Below are 7,190 nucleotides of genomic sequence, written 5' to 3' on the forward strand. Positions count from 1 at the left end.
GTGTGTAGGCCAATGCTCTAACCACTGAGCAACATGGGCCAGGGTGAATCTTAATTTTTTATGGGGGTTTGGGGCAATATGTCTAGCCCTAGGTAATGGACCATGATGTTCCCAACTCATTGATGACAATCCTGTTCCCTACCTTCTGAGCCTCCCTTTCAGCTGGTTATAACATTTGGACCCAGTTCTGGCCAATGAGGCATAAGGAAAAAATTAATCTCAGGTAGAGGATTCTGGGAAAGCTTTTGTTTTTCTGCTATAAAGAGGCAAATATATCCTTTGACCTTACTCCCTTTTTTCTGCCTTGAATGTGGACATGATGGCTGGGACTGCAGCAACTGTATTACCACCATAATGAGAAGGCCAAGAGAATCATAGAAACATCTGACATCAATGACCTCCGACACCGCTGTTTAATTAAGCAACTGTTATTGAGTGTTCTGTTACTTGCTACTGAACACAATCCTATCACACAGCCTCTGCCCTTCCCTACTGTGGGGAAGGCTACCACTGTTGGTTAAGGATAGGTCTTTCCTTTGTCTTTGCTTTGTGACCCAGATATTTGTCTTTCAGACATATTCTTCTAGATTTTATTTTGGGGAGGACCCCACTGTGAGAGATCATGAAAAGTTAGTGTGTTCTTGGCCTGCCGAAAGCACACATTGTTAAATGAAATCTGGTCTATTTTTACCTTCTTGAGCTGTGTGATCCACATTTTAAGCAAGGGTAAACAGCTGACTTGGAAATTTTCTGTACATAGATTATGGATAAAAAAGCAGACACGTGAAGAGGCAATGCCATTCATGAGGCATGCCAGGGCAAGTTGGTTGCCAGTGACAGAAAAGCTATTAAAACTTATGCCTTTTTTCAAAAGTGTTGGGACTTAGCAACTCAAACAAGCATCGGAAAAAGCCAAGATAGCCTTAGAGATCATGGATCTTGGCATAAAAAGTCATCAAGACTCCATTGAGTCCATTTCCCATTAAGGCATCTCTATGTGGCCAATTGTGGTCTTCCCTTTACACAGGGGAACCTGGCTTCCAGGAGCTCCAGGCTCATGTTCTAACAGTATCATGGCTAGAGAGGAAGAAAGGATTCTTTCTCCCATATCCACTTTTTGAAATCCAAACTAAAGATTCTGATCATTCCAACTTGAATCATATGCTTACCTCTCAAATTGGTTTATTTCTGTTTAAATGTTTTGGTTTCTGTCTTTTGTGTGAGAGAGACCTTCTTTGAATTACCTAATAATAATCCTCAGTTATCTGCTTATTTTTGAGAGGAAGGATCTAAAAACATGATTGAAATCTCCAGATACCCAGATAGAGCTTGTTTGCTCATCACAAGGTTAATCTGGCTGGACCATTCTGTTGTAGGACCCCTATACATTCAGATCATGGGCCGGTCAGATTCCCCAGAAGAGATGCTCCTGGTCTCCTGCCCCAAGGGGTCTGCCTGCCAGTGTTTGAGACTAGGGTGGTTTGCTGAGGATTTTGTCAGTTTTAAAACCGAGTCCCCATCTTGGGAACACCTTCAGTCCCAGGAAAATTGAGACAGTTGGACACCCTATGCTACTATTCTGGGCGCTAAGGAGGGAAAGATGGTTGGGTGATCCCAGCATCTCATATGCCCACATTCAGGTCATCCCACTGTTTTCAGTGTGGTACCCACCCTCAAGTGTGCCTACTGTGCCTCAGTCTAGAGATCTTCTGTTTTATCTCCTCCAGAGGATGAATTCCCAGTCTTCTGAGATTGAGGAGGGTGGAACAGATTTGAATACCTGACCACTTCCAGAACAGACTGTTGACCAATCTCCTTATTTAAGCCCCTGTTCCCAGAGATGTCTGGAACCACTAATTCCAATTCCAGAGTCTTTGGAGATTCTCTAGGGTTTAACAGGTTGCTTACTATCTTTGCCCAACATTGCTTAAAATCTACCTTTTCTGTGTCTGTTTAATCATTTACCATTCATATTTCTGCTTTTGAGAGTTCAAATTTGTAGAGCTATTTTTTTTTCTCATTCTCTTGAGTTTATAGCTTTAAAAAAATCCTTTTAATAGGGTTTTATTTGGGGGGGGGGGTTGCATAAAAGTAGCTGGGTATATTCAAAATGCCACATTTGCCCTAGAGTCTACAAGAATAATCTTTTCAAACACTTGTTATCCAAATATTTCACTGCCTTGAGGTAATGTCTCAGAGCTTCCTGCTGTTGTCCACTGTGTGTCACTATCTCCTTTCCATTTGAAAGCACAATTCTAGAGTCTTTCTGGTATTACCTTACTGATTTTCAACATGTATCAAAACAGTAAAAAAGTAATGATACAGACTACAAAACCATGACCCTGGCAAAGTTTATAGTAATGAGAAATTTCCTAGAATTAGAATGGTAATTTATCCTGAGTTGGTGTGACCACTTTTTATATTTACTTCTCACTTCTCTCTGTTTCTGTCTCTGTCTCTGTCTCTCTCTATATATATGGTATGGGAGGAGTCAGCAAACTTTTTTTCTTTTTTTTTTTAAATACATCTTTATTGATTTCAGAGAGAGGAAGGGAGAAGGAAAGAGAGAGACAGAAATATCAATCATGAGAGAGTCATCATTGATCGGTTGCCTCCTGCACACCCCCGACTGGAGATCCAACCGTGATCTCCTGGATCCTAGGTTGATGCTCAACCGCTGAACCGCGCCCAGCCGGGCAGCAAACTTTTTCTTTAAAAGACCAGATAGTAAACATTTTTTACTTTGTGGATCATATAGTCTGTCACAACTACTCAACTCTGTTATAGTGCAATAAGGACCAAAGGAAATATGTAAATAAAATGGGTGTGGCTTTATTCCAATAAAACTTTATTTACAAAACAGGCAGCAGTCTGGACTTGAGCCATAGGACAGTGTTTGCTCACCCCTGCTCTATACTGTTAAGATTATGATCCCAATTCTAACGTGTGTGTGCAGGGGTGTTCTCACACCAACACCCAATTCTCAGACACCAGCTGGGTGTCCTCCAACTCAGTTGCAACACTACCTGGATATAGCATCAGATCCCACAGGTTAAGGGCTCAGAATCCAAATCCTGAGTTCACCCCGCCCCACACTGCAGCTGCTGACCCTTGGTCCACCACCTCCTGGACATCACCCAACCCCTTGGTTTCTGTCCCTAAAGTCGTCTTTTCCCAATGGACCTTTCAGTGGACTATGCTAAACTTAATGTAACCAAATCTAAGTCTTACGCTCTACCTGGCATCCAAATTATCCCCTTTTTAACTTGGTCTCTGAAGTTTTAAATTTTATTATTTTTAACTTTTGCTAGAAAAAAACATATTTCTGCAGGGGTTATCTGGAACAAATTGGCCATAGGTTAAGTTTATTTTGTGACATTCCAAGTGATATATTTGAAAATAACGCATACAATACATAAAACCGAAAAGCAAGCAAAAACCTTTCCTAAAATCCACCTGCTAAGAACATCACATTTCCCCAATGGTTAATAGAGCAATTTAGAATCTATGGTATCACTAAATGAGTTGTCTTATGTAAAATGAAACTACTGCCTAAAGGCTTTACAAGACGTCTTTCCTGCGGCACGCGCTCCCAGAGGAGCCGCACATCTCGGGGCAGCCGGCCTGCCCGCCGCGCCAGTCCCTCTCCGGGGGAGGGGGGGGGGGGGGTCAGGCTGCTTTCGCCCTCAGGCCCGCGCGTCAAGGCCCCGGGCGGCCAGCAGAGGGAGCTCGAGCCGAGGCGGGGGCCTGGTCGGGCTTCCAGACAGGTGATGGATGGTGGGTGATGGGTGGTGGGTGATGGATGGTGGGTGATGGGTGGTGGGTGATGGGTGGTGGGTGATGGATGGTGGGTGATGGGTGGTGGGTGACGGGTGGCGGGGCGGCGGCTCCAGGTTCGCTCCTGGCTCCCCGTTGGGGCTGACGCCGCAAACGTGCAGAAAGAATTACCGATCAGGTCTCTCCCTCCGAAAGCCTGCGCCCGGGAGAGAACGAGGCGGCGGCCAGCACCCCAAAGGCACCGAGGAAGAGGCCCCGCCCGGCGGCCTCTCTGCCTGTCTGCGCTCGTGGCTCGCGCGGGGCGCGCTCCGCCCGCTCGCCGCTCTCCGGCCCCCGCCTGGGCCGCGCTCCCAGGGGGCCGGTGCCGAATCTCGCCGCCCCAGGAGCCCGGCCGGAGTGCCCGCCCCGCGGCCTCGCCTTCTCGCCGAGCCGCCAGCGCCTCGGGACGCCACGAGGACCCGGGCTCGCCCGCCGCTCCTCGGCTGCGGACACGTCGCCCACGCGCGGGCCGAGGGAGCCGCGATGCCCCGCGAGGTTACGGAGAGGCCGGCGCGCAGTGAGATCCGCAGCGTCTGGGGCCTCCAGCGACTCCTGGAGACAGACTCCGGGCTGAAGAGGCTCCGGGAGCAGCCTGAGAGTCCACGGGGGCCGCGCCACCCAGCACGCCCCCGAGAAGCGGCCTGCGCCCGTCCGGAGGAAACGCAGCACCGAGGAAGCCGTCCCCGCCGTCTGCAAGACCAGCGCGGTCACTTACGGGATGCCTCCGCGCCGGGCGGACCCCTCCACTGCCAACTGTCTGATGCGGCCCCGGTGCGCGGAGGTGAAACGCTGCAGGGGCCGCTGCAGCACCCGCAGCTCGGGTGCCAGCCCTCCCGCGCGCACCAGCGCTGCGCCCCGGGGCCGCGGGGCGGTACGTCGGGGAGGAGCCCCAGCTAAAAGGGGTCCAGGCGAGCTGGAGGGCGCTGGGGTGACGGGCCTGCCCACCAGCCCCAACCCGGGTCACCGAGACGGGGAGACAGGCGTGGGGTGAGGGTGAGCCAGCACCCCTTTCCCGGGACACGGGGTCCGTGGCGTGGCGCAGTCCAGAGCCTACTGCGCGCGGCGCTTGTGGCCAGCGTGCGGGCGTCGCTCGCCGTGAAACGCCGTCTCCGTGCGCACCCCGCGGAACAAAGACGGGGCGCGTTTGTTTAATGTGACATCAAAATAAGTATTGTAGCCCCGGGTGACGCAGGAGGAAGGGGGAGAGCAAACGAAACCGCCGGACGGGACGGACAGAACTGCCCCGGGAAATGCCTCGGGGATGGAGGGGCGCCCTGCGGGACGGAGCGACCGAGGCCTCGGCGGACGGCTGTGTGGCCAGGCGTCACGGGTGCTTTCGCCAAGGACGCCGAGGGAGCCTTTTCTTTCTGGAAGACAGAAGTGCGGGCACGCAGAGCCCGGAGGATATCGGAAACCGCGGCGGGACCCCAGAAACCAGTTCTTCTTGCTGTAGTGTTTACGCCTGCACAGAGCCTCCCTGAAAGAAAGCCTTAAGTGCGCTTTCTTTTCTTTTCTTTCCTTTTTGTCTTTTTCTTTCTTTCTTTTTTTTTTACCATAAAGTGATTATTAAGCTTTCCTTTTTACATTTTGCCTAGCTTTTATATATATATATATAATATATAATATATATATAATATATAGATATAATCTCTTGGGTGACATTGACGCCATAACATCTGGCTGCTGCAACAGAACAGTTAGACGGTATTTTTTCCTAGCAGGATGCAAACGAATGAGATGTATTAAAATAAACATGGTATACCCGCCTAAAAAAAAAAATTGTCAGCCCTGGCGGGTGTCGCCCAGTGGTTAGAGCGTAGGCCAGCGCACCAAAGGGTCGCAGGTTCGATTTCGGGTCTAGGGCATGTACCGAGGTTGTGGGTTCGCTCCCCCGCCCCCGGTTGGGGCTAATGTGGGAGGCAGTCAGTAGATGTGGCTTTAGCACATCTCTCTCCCTTCCTCACCCCTCTCTCTTTCTCTTCCCCCCTCTCCCCTCTCTTCCTGCCACTCTGAAAAAAACAATGGAAAAAATATCCTCAGGGAGGATTAGCCACAAAAAGCCATCTTTCCTCCTTTTAACTAGCATTTTCCATGAGAATGTGCACTGTGAAGTGCTTTACATACATAAACTAATGAACCACAAAAATGCAATGGTACAGTAACATGAAAGCCCCGCGGGGAAACTCTCCACATGGGACCGGGCTGACCTCATCACCTTAGCATTTTGCCTTTTCCTGGGAAGTAGATGGACCGAGCACCCTATTTGCTAGAGCCTGTTTTTGAAGCAAGGTCTCTGCCCTTCCCCAGAAGTATCAGGGGAGGAGTCTGTAACTTCTGCAAAGTCTGCTTAGCGCTCTTTTGGGTAGAAATTATGCATTCCTGGCATTTTATGTTTCTATAAAAGACTAGGGAGAGACTTGCCCGTCAGAGTCCTCAATGTGGTAAGAAGGCTGTGATTAGGCAGGAATTGTAATTGGGAGTCTGTGGAGAACAAGGAAATGAGCGGGGTCAAGAAATACACATTCCCTAACAGTCACAGAGTGAGCCATGCCAGTTGTGGGACTCAAGATAGTTTGGATAATTAATAACTAAATATTAATAAATAATGACTTCAATAATTAAAGGATCCCTACCTTCAGGCTGTGAGCTGCAAGCAGTGTTGAGCTGAGACATCGTGGAGCCTGAGACATAAAATAATCAGGAATACTTTTTCTGTCTTTATCAAAATTTTGATATTTTATTATAGATTTTTACAAAATTTTTATTTAAAAAATATTCCTTTAAATATTATTGAATTTGATTACTGAGTTTTTTGATGCCCCCTTAAACTTGGCACCTTTAGCAAGTGCCTTACTCATCTCCCCCCAGCCCATGCCTTGTGCCCAGAAGCAATGTGAGGGATTTCTAAGTATTGTTTGGCCTGCCCTTGAAAGGGACTAAAGGGAGAGCCAAATACTTGGGCTGGTCTCTCACCCTTGGTGTGCTGAAATTTCCAAATCACTGAGATCAAAAGAATCCAATTACAGTCTGCTCTGGAGATGAGAGACAGCCCTCAGTCTTCTGTGCACCATCATCACCCCATTCTACAGATGAGAAACAAATTCACTACATGTGACAAATGCCCAAGACAATCAATCTGGAAAGTGGCAAGTTGAGGACTTGAATCAGACTGTGGGTACTCCGTAGGTTGTGTTGAGAACCGGGCTCTGAGAAATTGCTTATCTCTTCTGTTTCCCATCATTCCCCATTGACAAAGATAAATCAGGTATTTTTTCTCACTTAATAGCCAGTTAAAAGTTAGGACAAAGTATCTTCTAATAACTTCAAGCAACTTGTATTATCTTTTTCCTCTTACGGAAGTAATATATATTCAC

At 48.4% G+C, this 7,190-nt stretch overlaps 1 pseudogene across 1 annotated transcript; it reads left to right on the forward strand.

The window, feature by feature from the left end:
- Positions 1-3,840: 3,840 nt before the first annotated feature.
- LOC308566264 lies at positions 3,841-4,713 on the forward strand (annotated as a pseudogene). Its single transcript has 2 exons — positions 3,841-3,847; positions 3,973-4,713. The product of its transcript is annotated as an uncharacterized misc_RNA (transcript).
- Positions 4,714-7,190: the final 2,477 nt, after the last annotated feature.

The sequence above is a fragment of the Miniopterus schreibersii genome (genome assembly GCF_964146895.1).
Source record: "Miniopterus schreibersii genome assembly, chromosome: 13".
Taxonomy (NCBI): Eukaryota; Metazoa; Chordata; class Mammalia; order Chiroptera; family Miniopteridae; genus Miniopterus; species Miniopterus schreibersii.